Source organism: Mus caroli, unplaced genomic scaffold (genome assembly GCF_978045245.1).
Source record: "Mus caroli unplaced genomic scaffold, Mus_caroli_1 scaffold_4, whole genome shotgun sequence".
Classification (NCBI taxonomy): Eukaryota; Metazoa; Chordata; class Mammalia; order Rodentia; family Muridae; genus Mus; species Mus caroli.
Window position 1 is genome coordinate 153,090,953 of NW_028227259.1, and position 26,831 is coordinate 153,117,783.

At 47.5% G+C, this 26,831-nt stretch overlaps 2 long non-coding RNA genes across 3 annotated transcripts; one reads left to right on the forward strand and one right to left on the reverse strand.

Annotated features, from left to right (window-relative positions):
• Positions 1-984: 984 nt before the first annotated feature.
• Positions 985-6,956, reverse strand: LOC110294795 (uncharacterized). The gene is made up of 3 exons (XR_015047029.1): positions 5,626-6,956; positions 2,208-2,450; positions 985-1,918 (listed from the first exon to the last, which is right to left on the reverse strand). It is a non-coding gene; the product is annotated as an uncharacterized LOC110294795 (long non-coding RNA).
• An 88-nt stretch (positions 6,957-7,044) lies between these two features.
• Positions 7,045-13,024, forward strand: LOC115031086 (uncharacterized). 2 transcript variants are annotated; one of them, XR_015047030.1, is made up of 4 exons: positions 7,045-7,090; positions 9,412-9,552; positions 9,759-9,915; positions 11,188-13,024. It is a non-coding gene; the product is annotated as an uncharacterized LOC115031086 (long non-coding RNA). The 2 variants fall into 2 exon arrangements; XR_003836659.2 differs by having other exon boundaries at positions 9,759-13,024.
• The last annotated feature ends 13,807 nt before the right edge of the window (positions 13,025-26,831 follow it).

Sequence of the window (26,831 nt, forward strand, 5' to 3'; positions counted from 1 at the left end):
CAATAATTGGTCTTATATTTTTTAATTATGCTATTGTTAGTATAATACTAAGAAAAATACATTTTTCCCATTTCACTTCAGTCTCTGACCTGATGGACTGAGGAGGCTGCAGAATGTCTGTCCCAGGATCCTTAAGCTATGGTCAACAGGCATCCACTTTGGAGGTCTGAGGTACACCCAGCTCTCCCTAAGAGGCTCACTAGATCTTTCCTCCTCTGCCTCCATCCTTCCATGGTAGAAGGGACAGATATGGAGGAGGGGTGGGGAGAGCAAAAGAACAACTCTCTTTTCCTCCTTTCCAGCAACAGACACGATTGAGATTAACCCCCACAAACTGCCATGCAATCACAGACACCCAGCCAAAGTCGTCCCCTTTGGCATGGCCTCTGCCTGCATAAGAGCAGTGCACAGTCACAAGTCATGCTGGAGTGACTCCAGGCACTGGGGCGGCTGTGACCACACGGGGATGTTGGAAGAGGGAAAAGGTCATCCTGATGGGACAAGGAGTGTCCGGGAAAGGGCAAACATGGCGCTGGGCTTTTCCCTACACCCTGGCTGGGCTGACATGGGAAGGAAACACAGGTAGACTTCCAGTCACAGATCTCTCTCCATCAAGTGGCTGAGTCTAGGCATGGGATGGGGAGTCAGGCTGTTTTCTGCTCCACTTTATGCATTGTTGGCAAATTTGGCTGCAGACTTCAGCACAGCTTACTCTGTCTTCTGAGATTTAGTTTTTACTTTAAACAGGACACAAGCCGGGATATGGAGACGCACGCCTTTAATCCCGGCACTCAGGCAGAGGCAGATCTCTGAGTTCGAGACCAGCCTGGACTACAGAGTGAGTTTCAGGACAGCCAGGGCTACACAGAGAAACCTTGCCTTAAAAAAAAAACAACAACAACACTACATAATATATTTTTAAAATCATTTTATTTTTCACGTGTGGGTGCCTGCATGCATGCAGATAAAACATTTAAGTGACTAGGGTCTGTGGAGACCAGAAGAGGGCATCAGAGTCCCTGGAACTAGAGTTACAGGTAGCTGTGGGCTGTCAGGTAAGTGTTGGGAACTGAACCTAGGTCCTCTGCAAGAGCAGCCAGTGCTCTTAACCACTGAGCCATCTCTCTAATCCCCTAGCTGATTTTTAGAAAACAAACAAACAAACAAACAAACACTTTTAAGGTTTATTTATTTATTTATTTAAAATTATTTTATGTGTATGGATGTCTCCTCTGATTGTATATCTGTGTAACAAGTATGTGCCTGGTCTACCCAGAGGCCAGAAGAGTGTGTTGGATCCCTAAGGACTGGAGTTACAGATGGTTGTGAGCCACTAAGTGGGTGCTGGGAACTGAACCCAGGTCCTCAGGAAGAATGGCCAGTGCTCTTAACCACTGAGCCATCTCTCCAGCACCATAACTGGACTTGGATAGACCCAGCACTTCGAGGGGCTGCTGAGACAGGAGGATTACAAGTTTAAGACAAGCCTAGCCATGTGGTGAGACAGACTCTCTCTCTCTCTCTCTCTCTCTCTCTCTCTCTCTCTCCCCTCCCTCACACACATACACACACACACACACACACACACACACACACACACTATCAGGGAGTAGAGGAGAGAATTTTCTATTTTTAAGAAAGAGTGCCTTCCGTGATGTTTATCCTTCCTACAGCATAAAGCAGTTTGCAGTCCTGTGGTACACTTTGTGCCCTGTCACTGTCAGACAGTGACTCAGCAGAGCAGCACAGGCCACCGTCTGCAGGCTGAGCAGAGTCTCTGGCTCCTGCTTCCATCTGCCAGGCATAGACAGAACCACAAGGTGAGAGGTTGCTCTTCATCCCCACTGACCGGAACAAGATTTGTATGCATTTTTTTTTATGCAGGATTTCTTTTCTTCATTTTACGGTACTGGGAATTCTGAAGCAAATGAAGAAAAGAAAAGACATCAATTTTCATCGCCGTCACCTGGTCCCCGCCCCCAACAACCACACAAGTCGGCTTGATCCAGGGCTGTCTCCAGTTCTACAAACTATGAACTGTAGGAAGCTCAACCTCCTGCGGGCTCACGCTGAAGAGTGAAATGGAGTTTGGCTTCCTGCCTAGCTCCTTCGGCCTCCAGGCCTTGCTGGAGCCTCTGTTCCACGAGGCCTGGCTTAAGCATCGAGTTCAGTGCAGCCAAGTACTCTGCACGCACGCTGTCCCTCACCTGCTGCCTGCTCACACGAAGCATTCCCACTTCTTCGCAGAATTATTGCTTTCCACTCTAATTCCACATTCCGTCTGATCGATGCTGTGCAGTTCATCCTCATCCAATCTCACATCGTGCGTGGTCTGATGCCTCCGGATGGCAGTGTTGGGGGACAGAGCCCCATCAGAGATGTCACAGTCAGAGGTGCAGACCTCAGAAATTAAACTAGATTAGCTATTATTCTAGCTTGGTTGCCTGTGGCTGTGAACGGGGAAAACAGAAACAAACCAAAAGCAAGTGAGGGAGGAAAGGGCTGATTTCATCTTACATCTCCAAGATCACGGTCCAACCTCAAGGAAAGCTAGAACCTGGAAGCAGAAGTTGAAGCAAGACCATGGAGGAACACTGCTTACTGGCCACTCACCCACTTTTCCTCTATAGCCCAGGCCCTCCTGCCTAGGGATAGAACCGCCCACAGTGGAACGAGCCTTTCTATATCAATCAGTGATGTGTTTATAAAAAAATAAAGAGAGGAGGGATATGTTTGGTGTATGTGTGGTGAGGTGTGGGGGAAGGGGTGCCTTGGCGGGCCCATGCTGAGGCATCCCTTCCCCCTGAGGGACCAGCCACATGACAGTATAGTAGAGAGAATAGAGTTTATTCAGGGCATGGGAAGGGAGTTAAGAGGGAAGTAGAGGCAGAGAAAGGCAGAGAGAAAGAGTAGAGAAGAGGAATAGGGGCTGGCCATGAACACATGGGGGAGGGATGAGGGGGATGGGGAGGGGAGCGGAGCAGGAAGGCAAGTGCAAGAGAGTGGATGGGTCAAGCAGCCCCTTTTATAGTGAGTGAGGCCTACCTGGCTGTTGCCAGGTAACTGTGGGGGTGGAGCTTAGACAGAATGCTAACAATCAGCAACCAAGAAAATACCCCACATATGCCGAGCCACGGACCAATCTGATGGGGCCAATCCCTTAGCTGAGATTCTATCTTCCAGGCTGCTGTTGAGTGCGTTGACCTATACAAGCCTACAGAGGTACTGCCAAAACGTTGCCATTTCCTCCTCTTCACGGGCGGCTGGGTTGCCCATCTGCTTTTCCCACCATGGATGGAACGGGCACAAATGTCTCACCCACAGTCAACAAGACCAGCAAGATATCCTCGAACATCGCAGTACACGTCTTCTTTGGCTTGGCTGGTTGGTTGTCTTTTTCGTTTTGGGTTCGGGAGGTTTTTTTTTTTTTTTTTGCTTGTCTTTCAGGCAAGGTCTCCCTCGTGTAGCCCAGGCTGGCCTTGTACTTCCGCTGCTCTTGTCTCCGCTTCCCCAGGGCTGGGATCATAGGGCATGTGCCTTGCCATGTCCAATCTGAACTTCCTTTATTTTCAAATCATGCGCAAAGAGAAACAGAGCAGCCTTGGCGGCAGCAGCAGAGGTAATGTTTAACAATATTCGGGAGAATAGCAATGCAGGAAAAGAAGAGCAGTTGTAAATGTAACTTTCATTCTCCTGATGCAGTTGTCATCTCTGAGGCTTACTGCCTCTGTCTGCTCACCTAGGCCTGGTCCTGGAAGCTTCTGGCCTCCGTACAGTCTTCTCTAGTCCTAGAATGTTTATCAGCCTCTGAGACTTACTGCTGAATAAGCTTACCTTTTCAGGTTCTTTCTGAACTCTATGGCTGGGTCAATTCATCTCCTCTGGCTCAAACTCCTCTCCAAGCTGACTGATTCAAAGTGGCTTCTTCACCCCGGGGTTTGGGGTGGGGGGTAGGGGGGAGGGGCAGACAGAGGCTTCCTCTCCACTGCACATATGCATTATAATGCACAATGCAGATATAATGAAAACAAATACGTTAAAAATGTGTATATCTTTCTCTCATTCCTGTGTACACCTGTGCCGCTGTCCCTGCACAGCCTTGGGAAGACATTTTGAATTGCAGAGGTGTCCAAAAATGCTAGGCACAGCTAAGAGCTGGCCCACCACATACTTTAGAAGCAGATGAAAAATTTGCAATTGGGAATTTAGGACCCACGGTGGTCTCCTGGCCCCTTCCATAATGCTTAGCAGTAAAGCTTATATGCCATAGTGAATGGTAGAGTATCGACTCAGGAAGCTGATCAAACAAGAGCTATGAGTCACAGAAAACCAACCACCTGTCAGAGTCCCTTAGAGCCACACGGAGGTGGCTGCAGAATGGCCCACGGGGATTAGTTCATTATCTGAGAGCCAGCAGCCATCACTAGGAGTTTGAGGGAGGTCTCTTAGCGGAGACAAATCACACTTGCCTACAGGCAAGCAAGAGCAGATCAAACGTTAGCAAAGCCACTAAAAATATTTACTTTTCTCAAAAAGCTCCTACAGGATATGCTCAGAACAAAGGCAGGCTTTGTTTCTATTTCGTCTGAGTCCCTGGTAGTCCAGCCTGACCTTGAACTCCCCAAGTAGCTTAGGATATCCTCAAACTCCTGATTTTCCTGCCTCTACCTCCTAAGGACTGGAATTACAGTTGTGTGCACCACACTCAGCTTAAAACAAACCAAGAGAGAAAACTCAAGCCCCAGGGAACAAGGCACACAACACAGAAGACAACATGGATGAAAGCTCTGAGGGAGTGAAAGGGGTCCAACACCCAACGTCCAGTCATTCGTCAGAACAGAACAGCGGTACAAAGGAAGATGCCATCTCAGAGAGAAAGGCCCTGGAGAGGAGCAGCAGGCTTGTGACAATGGAAAGCACTTGAAGATTAATTCCTAATTTAAAAAAATGTCACAGAGCTTGGAGATCAACTCCTAATTAAAACTTCAAAATTCAAAAGATAAGGCAAATGGAGCAAGCTGGTTACACACCTGTAAAAAATAGATGCTCCAGCACACAGAGGCAGGAGGATTGCCACAAGTTCAAGGTCAGCCTGGTCTACACAGTAAGATCCAGGAGAGAATATGTATGATATGTATGCCTGTGTGTATGTTGTATGTGTATATATGTATATATGTGTGTAATATGTGTGTGTGTGTGTGTATGTGTAATGTGTGTGTGTAAGTGGAAAGGCAATCCCAGTTTGATGCAGATAATACTTACCTAGTAATACCAATATAGTAAATACAAATATGACCAGTGACTTCATCAGATGTGGACAGCATAGCTCATGCTATTCTAAAATGTGCTTTTCTTTTTTATTTTAGTGTCTTAGATATCGGAATACATTGTGGCCTTCATTATTTATCTCACTCCTGTGGCAAAATGCTCTACCAAGAACAACTGAAGAGAAGAGGGCTCAGCTCGCCTTCCTCGGTTTACTCAGCCAGGATCCCAGCCCATAGTGCTGCCCACACGTAAGGTGTTCTTCTACTTCGAGTAACCTAATGTGAACAACCCCTGGGAGGCTTGCCTAGAGGCTGTGTCCCACGTTATTCTAGATCCTATCAAACTGACAATACTTACCATCCTAGTTTCAACGGGTGCACTTTTCTTCTTCTGGAGTGCTTCCTAAAATGTTGTTAAAGGACTGGAGAGATGACTCATGGGTAAAGGGGACTGGCTGCTCCTGCAGAGGACCCAGGTTCCGTTCCCAACATCCATGCAGCAGCTCACAACCATCTGTAACTCCTAGTTCCCGGGGATCCGACGCCCTCTTCTGGCCTCCACAGGTAATGCATGCGTATGATACAGACACATGAAGTAAACATATATTTTTTAATTAAGCTAAATCTCGTGGACAGGTAAGACGGGAAGAAATACAGGGAATTTGAGGGGCAAGAAGGCCTGAGGAGGCGGAAGGCTTTTCCTTGACTGCTATAGCAACGTCAGGAGTCTCTAAATTAAGATAACAAAGACACAGCTTTTAAAATGTATTGCCTATGAGTGAGCGCTCCAAACACCCCAGTACAACTAAACGCAGAGACGGAAATAAGAGTGGACCAGGGAGGCCACAACTTTGTGATTTTCCTAGAACAAATTAACATGTGGACTTTAAAGCTACCTCTATGTATTTGGATTAAAAATAAATAAACATAGAAACAGTGAAACGAAACTCTTCTGCCGCACAGGAGAGTAATATTCAGGCTGTGGAAATCAGAGGAATTTCTCCACCAGGCTGATGCCTGACAGGTCCCTCTGTCCTCTCAAGAGGTTGTAAGCAGCGAGGCTGCCGGGGACAACGCATGTCACCTCAGCCTCTGTCTTGGCACCAGGGGCAGCCTGACTTCTGCCTCTCAGATGACATACCGCTATGCACTTGGGGGAAAGTCGAAACCGCAGCGTGCAGATAGATGCTCCAGTGACTCAGTCCTGGGGAGAGGAAGGAAGCCGGCGGTTGGTCCAGCAGATGGGGAGCCTCCTCCGCAGACACCTGTCAGCAGCGGTTCTAGAAGCTAGGCCTTCTGGGTTCCAGAGGATGAGCCCAGCATTCCCCACTCCCTCACGCAGAGAAGCACGTACGCAGTCCTCAGAAAGATTTGCACCCGCGTCTGGGAATCACGTGACAAAGAAGGGTCCTCTGCACAGTCTGGCACCCCGAGGTGCTGGGCTTATGCTTCTGCAAAGGTTCTGCGCAGTCCTCGGGTTCCCACATGGTGGCTCACTACCCCCAGGTTCCCACGGCCAGCTCCACGTGGGGACCAGGTGTGTGGGTGTTGGAGGTGGGGGTGGGGATGGAGGGGGCAGCGTTTTATGGATGTCGCAGGGGTTGGCGGAGGTCCTGCTCCACGGAGCCTGGCATGAGCGCCATTGTCCCACACCTCCCCAGCACTGCTCAAGGTCCAGCCTGCGGCTCAGCAGGGGACCTGGGGAAGCGGTGCCCCGCCTCCGTGCAGGAGCTCCTGGGATTGGGCAGGCCCCGCAGTTAAGTATTATAAACAGCCCTCTGGACAACCAAAGCTGACTTCCTGCAGAAACCTCCCTCTCCCAAGTAGGTCCCTTTTCTCCTTAGCCCACTGTCTGTGGGTTTCTAACACTGACGCCTTCTACTTCCCTAGATCATTTATTTACCTTGATGAGGTTAGGTGCAAAGGACACCAGCAGCAGTCTAGAGTGGAGAATAAAGTCGTTAGGCTTCCGGTCGTTCCCAGGCCTGAGTTAAAACCTGCTAACCTGGCTTGCTAGAGGTGTCGGGAGTCCCCAAAATCTTTAACTTTAGTGGTCAGAAGACCTCCAGACTCAACCTTTCTCCGCCCCTGGGGCTATTTCAGGCTCTTCTCTCAGCAAGAAAGAGGGGACTGTGTCCCCACTGTGGGGTGTTTAGCTGCCCTTCGGAGGAGACAGTCCCTTCTACCCACCCACTCTATTTGTTAGGGCGCAGAAGACCAGTGGAAACCCTTCTATTCACAAGCCAAGGTCGTGTCCTACTTAAATGAGAAAAACGGTCCCTTGCTGTCTACTGGGTCATGGTGTGTAGCTAATTTAATCTAGTTTGTAAAATGCCTATGAAAGTACAGACTAGTCAGGCGATGGTTGAAAAGGATTTCCTTTTGATCTCTTCGAGTCTAGCAAGCTCGGGAGCACTGGGCGGAAGGCAGCAAGGTCAGGATAGCGAGCTTCCAGCAAGACTGGTATTTACAGGTTGGGTCTGCAGTCAGTGCACCTCACCCCTCCCCACCCATCCACCACACCCCATTCCCTATCCAGCACACCCACCCACGCATGCCCGCATACACACACACACACACACACACACACAAACTCAAGAGGTGCTCTGTGGAGGAGACCCACAACTGGTGTGGTTGTGGGGGCACCTGTAGTCCTGGCTACTGGAGAGGCTGAGGTACCTTGAGCCCAAGGGTTCCAGGTCAGACTGGGAGGCAGAGTTAGGGTTGGGGAGAAGAAATGGGGAAATGGGAGAGACGAAAGAAGGAAAGTATATGGTATATGCTCTGGGTTCCAGTCCCAACACCACAATTTTTTTTTTAAGTAAGACAGAAGCTGGTAGCTCTGTGTAAGAGCACTGGCCCCTCTTCCAGAGGACCCCAGTTCCATTCTTAGCACCCGCATATGGGCTCACAAACATCTATAACTCTAGTTCCAAGAGATGATACTCTCTGACCTACACAGATACTACACGCACATACATTCATGCAGGCAAAACACCCATGCATATGAAAATATTGTTATTGTTGAAGACAGGGTTTCTCTGTGTAGCCCTGGCTGTCCTGGAACTCACTCTGTAGGCCAGGCTGGCCTCTAACTCAGAGATCTGCCTGCCTCTGCCTCCTGAGTACCGGGATTAAAAGCTCACAAGCCACCATCATCAAGCTGTAAGAAAGAATTTTACTGAAACTACTCAAAGTGTTGTGGCCCCCAACTTATTAGGACTGCCATTCAGTATAGAGTCTAGCCAAGTCTAATTCACTAACTGGCTCTTCTTCTCCTTCTCCTTCTCCTTCTCCTTCTCCTTCTCCTTCTCCTTCTCCTTCTCCTTCTCCTTCTCCTTCTCCTTCTCCTTCTCCTTCTCCTTCTCCTTCTCCTTCTCCTTCTCCTTCCTCCTCCTCCTCCTCCTCCTCCTCCTCCTTCTTCTTCTTCTTCTTCTTCTTCTCTCTCTCTCCTTCTCTCTCTCTCTCCTACTCTCTCTCTCTCTCCCCTTCTCCCTCCTTCCCTCCTTTTCATATTTATTTATTTTTAAAAAGATTTATTTATTTATTTTAGGTATATGAGTACACTGTAGGTATACAGATGGTTGTGAGCCATCATGTGGTTGCGGAATTGAACTCAGGACCTCTGCTCACTCCTGCTTCTCTAGCTCTGGCCCAAAGATTTATTTATTATTATATTTAAGTACACTGTAGCTGTCTTAAAACGCACCAGAAGAAGGCATCAGTGGTTGCCACCATGCCGTTTCTGGGATTTGAACTCAGAACCTTCAGAAGAATAGTCAGTGCTCTTAACTGCTGAGCCATCTCTCCAGCCTCTCTCTTTCATATTTATAAAGAACAAGTACTTCTGCTTTAGAAGCCTTTGGAAAAGTAAGGCCAAGCATCCTTCATCTGCCAAAGTCCTTACTGCTTCTTCCTCCCATGGTAGAAGGCAGAAAGGTAACACTCAGAAAGTGGTTGGGACTTAGCCAGGAGATGGCGCCCTCAAAGCCTCATCACCTCTGAAAGGTCTCTCCTCAAAGCACTTGAAGTGAAGTTTCCAATGCAGGATCTAACAGGACACATTCAAACCACACTGCCTTTCAATGTCTAGCTTTCTCTTATTACTGTTCTAATTGACAAAATGTATATTATATATTTCAAGGGCTGGAGGGAAGGCTCAGCAGTTTCCAGCCCTTACTGCTCTTCCAGAGGACCCAGGTTCAGTTCCCAGCACCCATATGAAGCGTCTCATAGCGACCTTCAACTCCAGCTTCAGAGGATCTGACATTCTCTTCTGACCTCTGTGAGTACTGCACTCATGTGCACAAACCCCTACACACACACGCATGCACACACACACACACACACACACTTAGAGCTAATACAAATATATCTTTTTTAAAAATCACATGTGTTTCTGATATACAACATGATGTTTATAAATATGGATATTTTAGTTTTCTCATAACTGATATAGCCCTAGGGACTTAAAATATATTTGTTCTTCAGTGATAAAACAAGATGTTGGTGTGATTTACACTGAAGGAAGCATGAAAGGATGCTGGCCGAAGTAGCACAGTAACACATCCCAGCAGTGACCTCTGAGTGGGGCATCCCTCAACATAAAGGACAATCCCACAGTGCATCTGGACTATTGCAGACCTAAGTAGGTGGTCGGGAAGGGTATGTGGGTGCTCCTCACATCCTGTCACTCACACTGTCCACATCTGGAACTCCACATCTGGAAAAGTGCCGACGGGCAGATGTGGCCACCCAGGCACTGATGCATGTCATCACTGACATCCATGAAGTCATCAGCTGTAGCATCCTGTCTACTGTGGTCCACTGTGGTCCTTGCTACCATAGGCAAATGAACACTAATACTCCCGGGGATACCAAGTTCTCTTCCTTACAAGTCGGCTTACCTTGGAAGACTCTAGCTTAGATACAGTGCAAAGAAAACTGTTTCACTTCCAATTTATTTAGATTTTACATTATGTGTAAATATGTGCTTGCATGTATGTATGTGTACTATGTGTATGCTTGGTGTCTGCGGAGGCCAGAAGTGGGTGTCCAGTCCCCTGGAACTAGAATTACAGGTGCTTGTGAGCTACTGGGTAGGTGCTACAAACTGAACCTGGGACCTCTGCAAGAGCAGCCAGTGTTCTCAACCATTGAGCCCCATAAGTTCAGGCTAGCCTTGAACTCATGACCCTCCTGCCTCCTTGTCTGTGGCTCATCTTACTGTTGTGTACCACCTTGGCCTGTTTCACTTGATAGTCCCTTTCTTGGCTTTAGTTTCTTTCTTTTAGATAAACAGAATACAAACTGTTCTTGCTTCTGTGAGAGAGGCCTTTAAGGACCTGTCTAAGGACAGCCATGCTAAACTAACCCAGTCCTCTCTTCTTTGGTTCTATTCTTAGTTCTTTCAGCCATTTCTTAAACGGAAACTGCATTAGCTCCTGTTTTGGATAAATTTCTCCTCAAGCAGTGAACATCCCCTGGGAAAGGAAGGATGAAATAGCCACCTACTAGGAATGTCTTACTTTGGGTTGACAACATAATTTTCCTTACTGGGGATACCATTAACCAAAAGATGACAATGCATAGATCCCAATTAGGCCACTGGGTCCCTGTCACCCTGGATGCTCAAGAGAAAGGGTAACAAAACACATTGGAATAGAAAGATTCTTTCCCCCAACTTGAGGCAGAGAATCATCTCATCCCTCTGGCTCTTCAGCCTCTAAGAACCAATCCACCCCTTTCTAGAAAATTCCTTTCTGATTAAGGTACAGTCCATTTCAGTTGCATCCAAAAAAGAACTCACTGTGAGCCAGAGACTGCTAACAATCTAACACAGGCTCTGTACAAGACCACGGGGCAAGCCTTTGGAGAGCTCAAGTCTCTTTTCTTCATTCCTATCTGTTTCTTGTTTTAGGGTTTTACTGCTGTGAACAGACACCATGAACATAAGGACAACATTTAACTGAGGCTGGCTTACAGGCGCAGAGGTTCAGTTCATTATCATCAAGGCAGGAACATGGCAGCATCCAGGCAGGCGTGGTGAAGGAGGAGCTGAGAGTTCTACATCTTCATCTGAAGGCTGCTAGCAGAATACTCACTTCCAGGCCGCTAGGATGAGGGTCTTAAAGCCCACACCCACAGTGGCACGCCTACTCCAACAGGGCCACACCTTCTAATAGTGACACTCCCTGCACAAAGTATACACAGACCGTCACACTTGTTGACAGCTAATCTGACTAACTTGCCACCGAGGTGTCATCAGTTTCCCACACAAACTGCTAAAGGGCTGGAGAGATGGCCCAGAAGTCAGGAGAGCTTGCTCTTCTAGAGGGCCCTGAGTTTGGTTCCCAGTATGCACATTGAGTGACCTGAACCCACCTGTAACTCAAGCCCCAGAGGATCCCATACCCTCCTCTGGCTTCCAGACCACCCACATGAATGGCATACACATGGAGAGACATGGGGTGATGATAAAAACTAAATCTTTAAAGAAAACAATGACAAAACACTACTGTGGTAGGTAGCCAGGCATGGTGACATAACTTCTGTAACCTTGGCACCCAGGAGGCTGAGGCAGGGTGGTTGATTACTGTGACTTTAAGGCCAGGCTGAGCGACATACATAGTCTGTCTCAAAACAGAAGCGAATCACAGCCTTCAAAGTAAAGAACTCTCCATTCACAAGGTTATACCTAATTTGCTACTAAATGATGGAGCTGAAGTTAGGTCTAACTCTGTCAGTCCAAAGCCAAGAGATAGAAAATAGACCCCATCCCCTCAGGAGTTACAGCCCGAGAGACACTGGGGACAGGCTACTTTTTCAGGTGTACCTAAAGGCCCGGGAGGAAAGGGGAGTTGGTAATAAGTGGGCACCAAAGGCAAGCCGCCCTGCAGATGGCCCAGTCTCAGACCCCATGTGCTTACAGGATATAAACCAAGAACGAGGGCCACTGAGTGCTGAGGTGCAGAAAAAAATGGAAGAACAAGTAACAAGACATTCACTTCTCTCTTCTTAGTGTCTCCTCATACTACCTTGCTCTCAGAACTCAGGCTCAGCTCTGTCAAGCTCCGCTGAGGACAGCTCCTGGGGAAGGGGACTTACAACAGAGGGAATCTGGCAGGGGGAAAAAAAAAGACAGAGATAATGGAGATATATATAGGACAAATATAGGCACTGCTTTAAGTTTTTGGGTTTTTTTTTTCTCACCCTGATAGGCTAGTGTAAACCCCTCATTTACAACCCTGACAGAGCCCCGACGAATTTCTGTCGTTGAAACAGCTTTTTATAGTCGCAGCATCGAGATGTAGAATACATTTCCTCTCCTTCCTTTCCCAACATATCGCATTTCTTGGCAGAGATATGTAGCAGAAAGCACCAAAAATTTTTATAATGAGAACAAAAATCGAGATTCCACCCATCAGCCTTCTCCTGAAGAGTATTTCTTCCTGTTAGCTAACCCCCTGCTTTAACTTTATCCTAGTGACTCACAAGTTAAACTTTGATTTCGGAACCCTCCAGTCGTATTTACAGGATCCGTCTTCGCAGGACGAGCTGGTGACCTTAAAGGTTTCTAAGTAGTAAGATTGGCTGTTGTCCCTTCCCACTCAAATTCCAGAGAAAAGTTCCAAGACGGCCTTCCTGCTCTTCCATCTTGATTTAATTTATCTCCTCTCTTAAGATGTATGTCTTTGAAATGGTGTCTGTGTGTGTGCCCACGCTTGTGTGTGAGCACGCTCTAGCCTGTGTGCAAACGCTCAACTATTCCGGGGGGGGGGGGCGGGGGATCATGTTTGGTAATCTCCTTTAGGGGTTAAAAAGAAAAAAACAAATCAAGTTCAAATCCAAAATACCACAAGATGCTACACGCCAGCCACACGAGGGGTCTTTGCTCAAGAGCCAGGAGGCCTCTCCAGCTGCCAGCTGAGTCACTATGCCTTTCTTTCTGCCCTGAAACCTCCTTCCCAGCTCAGTTCTGCTCGGTGACTAACTCCATCAGGAATATGACCCAGTTTGCTTGGCAGGATATGATTTTTTTTTTCTTTTTTAACTCGCTGCTCTCTCTGGTCACGATTCTCTCCCAGGCATTTAGCAACTCCCTCTTGGCACCCGTCTGGTGCCGAGCCGGATTGATAACTCTCTCCACAGCTGTTCCCTTACAGCCGGCCCTCCTCTCTCTGGTAAATCCATATTCCATTTGCTTTTCTGCAGCAGCCTGCTATCTCTAGGGTCTCCTTAAAATAGATAAACACTGCTCTCCAAGGGAAGTCTCGAGGCAAAACCCACAGCACATACCAGCCCTATAATCTGCTCCAGAAGGCGGGCAGATAAAAAGAAAGGCAACACGAACCACCCACCCGTGCCGGCTTTTATCATTTACTAAGCATTTTTGACCCACATGGTCTTATTTAATATTCACAATAAGCCATAATGCAGGTATAAGGGCTATTTCCACCTTATAAAAAGGTCCCTAAAGAAGGAAAGAATTCTGTGCAGGAAGTAGGGCCAGGACTGGGGCCTGTTCTTTTGAAAACAGCTATGTAAATTGTATTTGGTCAGACACACAAGGCCAAGAATTCAGCTGCAGGGCAGAGTGCTTTTCCAGCGAACACAAGACCCTACATCCAATTCCCAGCACCTTGAGGGGGGAAAAGAATAGACAGAAGGCTCTTTGGTGCTCATTTTGGTGGATTCTGGCAGAGGGCATCTCCCATCTAATGCGTGGGACCAGACTGTTTGGAGTTTAAGAGTCTCCCCAGTTTGAGACCATGTCCTTGTACATAATGATCTCATCCTGGATATAGCACCCAAGTCCAAATACCACATCTGTTTGTTTCCTATACATAGCCTGAAATAAGGTTACACAATATGTTCAGCATGCCTGAGTATTGACTGTGCCCTGTCCCCGTGTCATCGGGCTTGGAACTTTCCGCTTGTGGCCTCTCTCATACAAGCTCAAGAGGTTTCAGCATTTCCAATTTTGTGCTTTTTCTTGTGTCCCATGCTATGTCTCTGCAACTAACAAAATAGGTACCACAGGTTCCCCCAAGGAAGACCTTTTCCCATTTAAACAAAAGCCCCCATTCCTTTAGGGGCTTGCAGAAAGTTCCTACTTGCTAGAAGGGGACCCACTCTCCTTATCTCTGGCAAGAGGAATTTGTGGCCCTTCATTAACATATGACTATGGTATTTAATGACGAATGCTACTAGTCTCTGAGGATTCCCCAGCCCAGCTCACAAACCCCTTCCTCCCGGTCCCATTTAACCCTGCCAGTCTTTCCCCTGTTGCTTCTCATTGCTTTCCCAGGAGGCAGCCTCTGCAGTTTGGAATAAACTTCTCCCAATTTTCACCCACTGAATGACTATTTTGGTTTCTTTACTGCGCCTATTTTCACTCGGGTCCCACATGCCAGATCTAGCTAGAGGCTTTGGAAAGCCAGGCCAGAACCTTTCGGCTGGAAAGGCAGCTCAGCTGTTCGAGCGGACCTTCGCAGCAGATGAAACCCACAATTCTCAGAAGCGTGTCTGTGCGTACGTGGGTTTCAGCAGGAAAAAGTGGTTATAAAGTTGAGAAAGGAAAGGCAAGAATTCTGCTTTAGAGGGCCTGAAGATATGGCTCAAGAGTGTAGGGTGGGAGCCGGGCGTGGTGGCGCACGCCTTTAATCCCAGCACTCGGGAGGCAGAGGCAGGCGGATTTCTGAGTTCGAGGCCAGCCTGGTCTACAAAGTGAGTGCCAGGACAGCCAGGGCTACACAGAGAAACCCTGTCTCGAAAAACCAAAAAAAAAAAAAAAAAAAAAAAAGAGTGTAGGGTGGGCACTGATACATTTTGTAAAGCCAAGGGTATGTTTTGTAAAGCTCGGTATGGTCCCATGGGAGGGGTGCCTCGGTGGGCCCATCGCTGAGACATCCCTTCCCCCAAGGTACCATCCATATGACGGGTCTAGTATAGAATAGAGTTTATGTGGGAGCATGGGAATTGGGATTGAGAGGGGAGTAGAGGCAGAGAGAGGGGGGGGGAGGGGGAGAGGGTGAGGTAGAAGGGAAGGTGAGGAGAGAAAGAGAGAAAGAAAAAGAGGAAGAGGAAGAGACGAGGCTGCTTGCAGGAACATACGGAGAACGAGGGGGGGAAGGGGAGAGAGAGAGAAAGTGGTCAGAGAAGAAAGTCAGAGAGAGGAAAGGGTCAGAGAGAATGAAGAGAGACCAAAGGGTCCTTTTTATAGCAAGCTCGATCTACCTGGCTGTTGCTAGGTAACTGCAAGGCGGAGCCTAGAAGGAATGCTAACCAGTACTTTTGTGGAGAACCAGGGTTCAGTTCCACTACCCTTGCAATTCCAGTTTCCGGGGAATCTAATGTCCCCTTCTGTGAACTGCAGTTCTGCCGTGCACCTACATACACGGAGTTTACAAAACACTTCTAGACACACACACACACACACACACACACACACACACACACAAGTCATTGTTAAGATTTAAATCTATTTCAGAGCCTTTATAAAGTGGGACCTGGCTGGAGAACACATCAGACACAGTGACTGTCAACAACGTAACAGTTGGCTCCCCGCTGCCGCTGCGTTCCTTGCTTCCTGCTGATCACTGTGGTGGGCAAACAGCCACCATGCGCTCCCAGCACCTCTAAGAGAAGTGTTCCCTGACACCACAGACCAAAATCGCTCTTAGACCCCGAGTCACACTAAACCTCAAGTTTTACTCCCTCAAGTTTTTTCATCAGCAATTCTGGTCACAAGTAACTAATATAATCACCAAGTTTTGGCCTCACCCTTTCTAGAACCTTCTGGCTTACCTTCAACTAGCGACACAAGGATCTAAGGCTACGGGTAAATAAATAAATAAATAAATCCCTGAATTTTCATATCAGAAAATTCACTTTTGTAGACTCCTGATACCCATTAGGTACCTAGATTCAATACCCAGAAGCTTTGTAACCAATATCTCCATTTAGGGCTGAAAAATTTTAAAAAAAATAAAATAAAATAATAATAATAAGAAGAAAAGCCTATCGTGTTGCTGTTCCGGGATGTGTGGGTCATTCCTCATGAAGTCATGATAATCAGGCCTTCTAGAACCTTCCATTAGGGAAAAGCCGGGTTGTGGTGGTGCACGCCTTTAATCCCAGCACTCTGGAGGCAGAGGCAGGCGAATCTTTGAGTCCAAAGCCAGCCTGGTCTACAAATTGAGTTCCAGGTCGTCCAGGGAAATACAGAGAAACCCCGTTGGGGGTTGAGGGGTGGCCACAACACAATCTTATCTGTGATTCTATCTGCCCAGCTTTATCTGAACTCTACGTTGAGTCTTGCAAAATAAAACTGCTTCCTCTTGGATCTTGTTTACACACAGTGGCGGCTGGTAAATATTTAACTGCTAATTGTCCAGGAGGGAAAAGGCCTTAGATTTTTAAAAAGAATTCCAAGATGTCTTCGGAGATCAGATTTGAGGGGCTGCCTCTGTGACTATTTCCGGTGCCCTTCCAACTTGAGTGACTTTGATTTAATCTAGCACCTCACCTCCCCAGAGGCAGCAGAGGAGCCAGACCTCTGACCTGGAGTAAGGGTGATTTGTGGATGGCAGTCCCCTCAGCCAGCTTTCCCAGACCACCTCTGTTAGCAAGGATTCCAAGGAAAGCTGTTCCAAGTCCCTTTGAAGAGCAGCCTTCACACGGAGCCAGACTGAGAATTCCCAGCGTCTTCAGTGCAGAGTCAGCATTTGCAACCCTCAGCCTTTCTTGTCTGAGCTCCATGAATAGCTGGACTGCGCATGTGTCTAGCAGCGTGCTTTGGGAAGTTTATTTGATTTCTCTCTCAATAGACCAATTGCAGAACACACACACACACACACACAGCCCCAAAACAAAACTCACTTCCGGTTTCCAGCTCTGCATCCACAACCAGGAAGGAAGAGACTGGAAGCATCTTGGGAGCTGGGAGCAAGCGCTGGTGGAGCAGCTGCCATGTGACCCTCAGCAGCAGAGCCAAGAGAGCAGGAAGAAGGGCTCGAAGTGGGTTGTGCAGGAACAGGGTTGCATGGCTTTCTAATGAGCATGCCTGCGCTGGTTCAGCCCCACAGCTGGCTGCTTCACACTTGGCTCTTTCCCTCCCTTTAGAAGTCCGCATCCTACTTCCTCACCTTCTTCCTTCCAGAACTTGACCCGAATCTCTCCCATCTTTTTTCCATCGCCCGTGGCAACTCCTGGCCCCCTCGCTTGCTCTTGGCGTGCTATACTGTGACTTATTTTCTGCGGTACCCATTTCCTATGTGGGAACCTTGGCTTTACATTTGGTTTGGTTTGGTTTGGTTTGGTTTGGTTTGGTTTTGGTTTTCGAGACGGGGGGGGGCAGGGGGGGGGGGGACAATAGTAGGAACCAAGGACCAAATCCCCAGAGCAGAATCCTTATCTGCCACAAAGTTCAACCACCACTTGGGTTAGGAATACGGACATTAATGCACCACGTGAAGACATTTTGGTCAACAACGGAGTTTTGGTTAGCACTGGCACATTCTATAGGATAGACCCAAGGATTTTAGTTGAACTGAAAATGCCCTGTTACGTGTAGCTAGTATTTTCACAGTCTCTCTTCTGTCTCATTCAAAAAATATTTACCCTCCTACCTAGGCTTGCGGAAGAGAGGACCAGGAGGAGGGAAGGAGCAGAAGAAAAGGATGTAGGGGAGGGAGGAGAGCCACCGAGGGCTAAGGACCAAGAGACCATGACCCAGAGGGCTGGCCAATCGGAGCTAAGAGCAGCCCAGATGGAACATAGTAAAAAGTGAGTGATAAGTTGGGACTATCAATAAGAACGTAGATTCTAACAGCATGGAGAGTGGGCATAATAACATTATAAAGGCCGTGTGTGTCTTTCATCCAGGAACATAAATGGTCAAGGGTGGGGAAGAAACCCAGCGCTGGGAATTTTAATGATTACAGTCACTGTCTAGTGACCACTGCACAGAACCAGGAGACGTCATACTGTCCAGGTGTATGGTGGGGTTCACATAAACGTGTTCTGTGGTGTTTGTCACACCCTGTCACTTAAAGACACACTTCTCACAGTACAGCCTGTCCTAAGAGACACTCAGCTGATAAGAATGTAGCCATTTCTTAACAGTTAAAAAGCAAAATGACATGAGCCTTGAGACATTGATTCTCATATTCTCTCTCTCTCTCTCTCTCTCTCTCTCTCTCGCTCTCTCTCTCGCTCTCTCTCCCTGACAGTGGTTCTCAAATTGTGCCCCTATGTTGGGATAATCTTTCTGTGCACTGTGTTAAGGATGTCACTGTATTAGTCAAATGTTGATTTCGGTGCCAGGAAAGAGCTGAGTACTGTCTGTCAGGACCTTGGCATTGTTGTCTTTAGTGGCTCATCACCTGCCGGAGCATCTTGCAAACGTTCTTCTCCCTCACCTTCTGATTGGTTAAATAAAGAGCTGATGGCCTATACCTGAGGCAGGGGAGGAAAGGTGGGGCCTCTGAGCAGAGATAGGAACTGTGAGAAGAACTCAGAGGTGCTGGTCTGGATTCGCCAGGCAGACACGGAGGAAGTCAGATGTACCAGGACATAGTGAGAGGTAACAGGTCACATGGCAAAAGTGGACTAGAAAGGGTTAAGATATGCAAGCCGGTGGGGATCAAGCATAAGCTATAAGGCCTAAGCTTTTATAAATAATAAAAAGTCTCCGTGTCATTATGGGGAGCTGGTGGGTTGAAACAGTCCGGTTTACAAGACGGACTTGAGTGGTGTACTAGTCACAGTTCTCTAGAGTCACAGAACTGATGGGTAGTCTCTGTATAGTAAGGGGATTTGTTGATGACTTACAGTCTGCAGTCCAACTCCCAACAATGGTCAGTAGCAGCTGTGAATGGAAGTCCAAGGATCTAGCAGTTGCTCAGTCCCACACGGCAAGCAGGCAAAGAAGAGAGAGAGAGAGAGAGCAAATTTTCTAATGTCCTTATGTAGGTCTCCAGCAGAAGGTGTAGCCCAAATCAAAGATGTGTGCCACCATGCCTTTAATCCCAGATGACCTTGAACTCAGAGATCTCCCTGTCTTAATCTTCTGGGATTCATAGCCACTATGCCTCAAGATCTCCATGGCAAGATCCAGGAGAGAAACTTGTATCTCCCAGCCTCAAGATCAGGATCACAGGTGAGCCTTCCAATTCTGCACATTGTAGTTCATTCCAGATATAGTCCAGCTGACAACCAGGAATACAGCCAGTACAGGTAGTGAGGGCCGCAGATCCAGAAGTCAAATGAAATTATGGTGGCTCTTATCTCCTGTTCTAATCCACTCTTTACTGCTGTGATGAAGACTAACTCCAAAATCAACTTGTGGCCCGTCACTAAGGGACGCCAAGTCAGGAACCTGGAGGCAGGAGCTGATGCAGAGGTTGTAGGAGAATATTGTTCCCTTTGCCTATTCAACCTGCTTTGTTATACAACCCAGACCCACCTGCACAGGGGTGGCACTGCCCACCATGAGCTGGGTCCTCCCATGTTAATCATTAATCAAGAAAATGCCCACACAGACTTGCCTACTGACCAATCTGTTGGAAGCATTTTCTCAATTGTTGGTCCCTCTTTCATGGCAGCTCTAGTTGCTGTCAAGTTGACAGGAAAACAAAAATAAAAACAAAAACAAAAAAACAAAACTATCATATCACCTCTCAGGGTTCGGAAGCTGTCCGTACTTCAGAACATTCCATGGAAAATGTTCTTAGCGTTTTGGCGCTTACGCTATTGTCTGCCAGCAAACACAGACACACTAAGACACTCTCAAGAGTGGCTGCAAAGATTAGCAGAAATTGGCTTGGTGTGTGCGACAGCTCAATGTTTCTTTCGAGGACAGCTGGTGGTAGTTTTAAATTGTATCCATATATACGTTTTTGTTTTTATGAGGTCTGCTTTCCCCTCATAAAGTTGTTCTTAGATCATTTAATAGAAAACAAATACTGTAATATTTCATGCCGTTCTCCAAAGCCGGCCCCCACCCCCCCAGTTTTAGGTGCTGTCTCGGGTTCTCTACTATGCTATAGGACGCTGTGATGATTACAGTCCTGGTTAACCTCAGTCTAGAGTAAAGGGGATGAAAATGTAGAGGTGCAACCCGGAGGGACTGGCAGGAGGCACTTTGAAACCCTGATGGAAATGGTGTTGTAATTTTTTTTTTTTAAAGGATGGCTCCAAGGCAGTGGCTCCCACCAGGTGGCGATTGGAAGGCTCATTTTTGGCTTTTCCAAAATCAGCTCCACACTTCTGACAGCCTGAGAGGAGGAAGGGATGCAGTCTAGAGAAGCCCTGACAGGAGTGATTGCGTGAACCCGGGTGAACAAGGGTTTCTGTGCCTCCTGCTCTTCCTCAAGCCCCTCCTTCTCTGAAACTCTGACACAACTGGCATCAGAACACAGCGTCCCCCTGAAACTCTGACACAACTGGCATCAGAACACAGCGTCCCCAGCCTTGAATAAGGATGCTGAGACCCTGAAAAGCCAGTGTGTGTGGGAGGGAGAGGGGGTTGGCGGGAGAGTCACCTCACTGGAATCAGTTAAATACCAGTGCTTTGAGCTGAAGCCAGACTTTTGCTGCCTTCCTTTCCTCCCCCTCCCCCTTCCACCCCCCCCCCCTCCAGGCTGCCTCCTCTGCAGTAGAGCCTCCCCCTCCACCAATACTGTTGTAATGTCCAGGGCCTTCTGGACCTCCTACCTAAATACTCACTGGGAACCTCAAACATAGCTGTCCCTGTATCATTCTAGCATCCCATTCATTCATTCATTCATTCATTCATTACTTTATTAAGACAGGAACTCAGTCTATAGTGCAGGGTAGCCTGAAACTCAGTATAGACCAGGATGCCTTGAACCCACAGCAATTCTCTTGCCTCGACTGTCAAGAGCTGGGATTACAGGCATAAGTCACTACATCTGGCTCTTATCATTTTCTCAATTTTCAACTGATATATAATAATTGCACATATTCATAGAATACAGTGTGATATTTCAATAAATATCTAGATTATGTAAATGATAGGATTTGGGTAATTAGCATAACCATCACCTCAGCCAGCCATCATTTCTTTGTGTTGCAAATATTTAATGCTCTATTAGCCATTTTGAAATGTAAATTATATTATCCTACTGTGCTATATAGGATATTAGAATTCACTCCTCCTACCCATCTTTTGCCCCCAATCCTGTAATTCTGAACCAGTGAGTGGCATCTCTATCCACCTATCCACTCGAGAGAGAAACCTGTGCACTTCCGTGCATTCTCAGTTCTTTCTCTTACACCCCTCAATGTAACCAACCAGGCATCAGATCCTTCTTGTTTTACTTAGCTGACACTATGGTTGACATGCACTTCTCAAAGCTCCTGTGTTCATAACTTGATCCCTGGTGTAACAATGTGGGGTATAATGGTGGGGTGGTTTGAATATGCTTGGCCCATGAGAAGTGGCACTATTAGGTGAGGCCTTGTTGGGGTGGGTGTGGCCTTGTTGGGGTGGGTGTGGCCTTGTTGGAGGATGTGCATCACAGTGGGGTTGGGGCTTTGAGGTCCTATGATTAAGCTCCGCCCAGGGAGAAGAGCCAGTCTTCTGTCTTCAGATGAAGATGTAGAACTCTTGGCTCCTTCTCCAGCACCGTGACTGCCTGGATGCTGCCATATTTCCTGCTATGATGATCATGGACTGAACCTGTAAGCCAGCCCAGTTAAATGTTGTCCCTTATAAGAGTTGCTTTCGATGCCACACCTGGCCTGACCTCCCATGCTTCTCTACCTCTCAATTGCCTGAGACTTTAAGCCCCACCAGCTCTTTCTCTTGTCTCCCTGTTTCCTGTCTGCCCACAGTTCTCCTTCCTGTTGTCCTGAAGGCTGATGTTCCCAGTCATCTCTCATCCCATCTCCCAGAATGCAGTGCTCTTACCCAGTCTCTATGACCTTCCATGACTTAACAAAGAATTACTCTTTTGTTGATATGGGACTCAAATTTATCATCTTCCTGCCTCAGCACCCACATTCTGGGATGGCAGGCATGTGTCACACACCAGCCAAATTAGTCTTTGATATACACTTGATATATATACTCGTTGGAGAACCTTGCTATTAAGGTCAAAGTTCACCATGTCCTGATAGCTCTCTGGGCTCAGCACAAAATGAAAGGCTCCACTTCTTAGTGGGGCTTCCTTTTCTTCCCAACCTTGGTTGGAGGATGACCCTGTGCAGAGCGCTCTGACTACGCACACAAGACCCACTCTACCTTCCTACCCATATGATAATTGGGTGCTGTATTATGACAAATCAGCCTTTTCAACCCAGATTTCCAAGAGCCCTCGTACACCCTATCCCTGGAACGGTAAAGCAGAGCTGACTCACTGCACCTATCTCCAGAAGATCCTCCGTCCATCATACTCAGAGTTCGTCCAAACCCTGCTCAGGGCTTGTGCTTCATCCGCCCTCGTGGACCAGTGGCCAATGACCCTCAAAGAAAATGGAGACCCACATTTATTTATTTTATTTGAGTACATATGCGGGTACCACGGAATGCATGTGGAAGCGAGAGGACGACTTGTAGGGACCAGGTTATCTGGCTTGGCTTGGCCTAAGTGCCTCTGTTCACTGAGCCATCTCACCAGCCATGTTTTGATCTTACCCCATAAATGAAACTTCCAATAAATGAAAGCTACTTGGGGCAGGGATGCTGATTTCTACCCTCTTGGAATCATCATTCCCTAGAATAGTGCTGGGCCAGTCACAAAAGGAAATCACAGGGAAGGGAAGGAGCCCAAAGCAAGCTCAAGCCTAGAAGAGCCTGGAGAGGGGTCAGAAACATGGCCACATGAAGACACGCCCATGGTGTCTCCTCTGACAGGAACCTGTCTACTGTTAAAACATTCCCCATCTCTCCTAAAACAAAGGTGTGGAGTGTGGGAAGACCCACATTACTTTCTTAGTCAGGGTTTCTCTTCCTGCACAAACATCATGACCAAGAAGCAAGTTGGGGAGGAAAGGGTTTGTTCAGCTTACACTTCCACATTGCTGTTCATCACCAAAGGAAGTCAGGACTGGAACTCAAGCAGGTCAGGAAGCAGGAGCTGATGCAGAGGCCATGGAGGGATGGTACTTACTGGCTTGCTTGCCCTGGCTTGCTCAGCCTGCTCGATTATAGAGCCAAGACTACCAGCCCAGGAATGGCCCCACCAACAAGGGGCCCTCCCCACTTGATCACTAATTGAGAAAATGCCCCACAGCTGAATCTCATGGAGGCATTTCCTCAAGGGAGACTCCTTTCTCTGTGATAACTCCAGCTTGTGTCAAGTTGACACACAAAACCAGCCAGTACACTTTCTCAAATTCAGACTTAATTATCCTTCTAAGTCTCTAAAAGTGAATGGATCTGAAACACTGGTAGATATAACCTGCCCACAGCTTCCCCCCAGGACCCAAAGGTTTTCACCTGTCTCCCTAAACACATATGTACAATCTTGCCTCTCTCCCCTCCCTCAGCCTTCTCATTCTCCCAGTGGTCCGAGCAGCCACCCTCCACAGCATGCACCCTCCAGCATGCAGGCACACACCACTAGATGGAGTTAATTTACCAACAGCATGGCGGCAGCTCACCACCCCACTTGACTTTGGCTTGACGGCTCCCACATCGCTGGGTGTTCGAGTCCCCCATAGCCATAATTGTGAAGGAGCTGAGCTTTTGCTACACAGTCATAGCTGACCCTCCCTGCCCACTCCTTCCACATCTATGCATTCAAAAGCCACTAATTAAAAGCATGCACAGTAAAAATTACCTATATAGATCCATAGGTAACATACAAAAATGCCCAGAGAGTGTGTCCATTGTATTAAGACTGAAAAGTCATCTAGAGAGTAAATGTGGTAGTGCATACCTCTTATCCACAAACATAAAAGGCTAAGGCAAAGGGATTGTGAGTTCAAGGCCAGCCTAGGATAGTAAGATTTTACTCCAAAAGGGAAAAAAAACACATAGAGATGATTGGCGTATACAGGAAGCACACATAGGTTCTATACAAACACCATGAAGTCTTACAGAAAAGGTAGAGACCCCTGTAGATTCTGATATCCATGGGGACCTGCAACGACTCTCCCGCCACAAAGCTCCAGGCACAACTGTAGTATCAGGCCACATTAAAGGGCCACCTGTGGCTCAGTGTAGCTAACCCAGCTGACACCGTGTTTCCGGCCTGGGCAACATCTGCTTTACGCTCTGATATGCATGGGGTACTTCCTGACCGAGTGCCACCTACAAACCTGATCCGTCTCGGTTTGTCATCATGAGCAACAATAGGAGTGTTAACCCAGGGGTGACCCGTAGAAGATGGATGACTTTGGGCACATGAGCAGACCAATAGAACCTGGGCATACAGGACTGCTTGTGGGCATCAATGGGTTAAGACAAAGTACTAGACAGCAGGATGTAGTGCCATATATATATACTTTTAATTCCAGGACTTGGGAGATAAAGGGATCTCCTTGAGTTTGAGGCCAGCCTGGTCCACATAGTGAATTCCAGTACAAGCAGAGCTACATAGAGAGAACCTGTCTTGGCAAAAAGAAGAGGAAAAGGAGAAGGAGGAGGAGGAGAGAGAGAGAGGAAAAAAGAAAGGAAGAAAGAAAGAAAGGAAGGAAGGAAGGAAGGAGGGAGGAAAGAAAGAAAGAAAGGAAGAAAGGAAGAAAGGAGGGAGGAAAGAAAGAAAGAAAGAAAGAAAGAAAGAAAGAAAGAAAGAAAGAAAGAAAGAAAGAAAGAAAGAAAGAAAGAAAGAAGAAAGGTCGCAGGAGGGATGGGGCAAGATGGCACAGGGAAGGTCAGCAGTATTCCTCATCAGCACCTCACAAGCCCCTGACGAGAAACTGCTTAACAACAGGAAACAGAATCTGGCAGAGCAGGCAGCTCTAACTGTCTGTCTTACACGCCCTCCACCCCAAGGGCAGAGCTCAACCCAAATCCCCTCTCCTAGAAGCCAGGCTTCCCAAGGAACAGATGTTAGCAGAGCTCAGGAAATCCTCTTGTCATAAACCCCAGCCTTCCTGCAAGGCCACCCTCTTTGTGTCATCCAGGGGACTTTCAGACTGTAATCCGAGCGAGCCTCTGAATCCTAGCAGCCCCACTGCCTGCTTTGTTCGTAGGAAATGGGTTTGAGTTAACTCAAAGATAGGAAGTGTCTCACACTTAAAAATAGCCCCTTCCATAAAAAATAAGCAAATACAAAGTTCCACCAGTTAGAACCTGGCCCAGCTACTCTGTTAAGGACAGCATTGCAGAGAGACGCCTGGGGAAGCCTTAGCGTCGGCATACACCTCTCTTGTGCCCTGAGTATATAACAAAGGTATTCTTGCAGAGAGGGTGGCTGCAGATGAGCAATGGCGCCATCGGCTAAAAAAGATCCTGTGGCAGGAAGCTTGTCAGTATGTGACAGTTTCCTGGGCCATGTGTTGTAACTGCCACGTTATGCCTCTATAGTTACAACCCTAGGAACCGTGGGAAACACCAGCTGCAACCCCTGGGGACGCCTCAAGAGGTAATCAATGCCCGGAAAAAAAAAAATACTTGGGCAGGAAAAGTTTTCCTTTATTTAGGTTCCATGGTGCCAAACAGCAGCAGGCTTAGGCAGGAATGTTACAGGTCGGTGCTTAGTGAGACTCTGGGACCTTTTAGCTCTAAAAGGTTATCAACTTACTGGGCTTGTCAAGCATAGACAGTTGGTTACAGGAATCAACTTTCGGTGGTCATTGAAGTTCCTCTAAGCCTCTTGCTTTGCACCGAGCCAGCAAACAACCTCTAATCCCTCAGCTATGTAGTTCCAAGTATACCACAGAGCACTGAGCCACACACACGCCTTTGCCTCGTGTTCCGTGTGGTTGCAGGTTAACCAGGCCTTCAGTTCTCTGCAGTAATTCCTGCCCTCGTTGCACACCAAGCTCTGGGACTGGCAGGTTCTGTTCTGACTTCCCTGTTTGGACATCGCTTATTCGTGAATGCCTGTTAGACCCGCCACACAGACAAGCCATCCGGGCTATTATTTTTGAAAGCGGGAGTGCGTGGTTTTGTGTTTGGAGAGACTTCATGGCACATTTGAGAATCCAGTATCAACGTCTTTGCTTTCAGGAAGAGAGCGTTGGAAGGTAGGCTGGCAGGGAAGACCACCATGCCAGAACCCACAGCAGGCTGGCACGAACATCGCACCTGCTACTGGAGCTTCTTTGAGACATCAGTCTTTGGTGTAAGATGCACAGGCTCACAAGCCTAAACAAATGTGTGCTCCGCAGCCCAGTAATATAAAAGACACCCAAGTCGTCAGTCTCAATCTCCCCCAGCCCCCCTCTTCTTCAAATCCACTGATTTTCTAAAATGCATGGCTGTAGACTTTTAGTGCACTCGGGGTTCTTTATAATTAATTTCTACCTCAAAATTTAACATATATCTTATATAAATGATATCATTTATCATGTATATTATTCTGAGACTATGTGTAACCCAGGTTGGCTTTGAACTTGCTGCTCTCTTGTGTGCTAGGACTACAG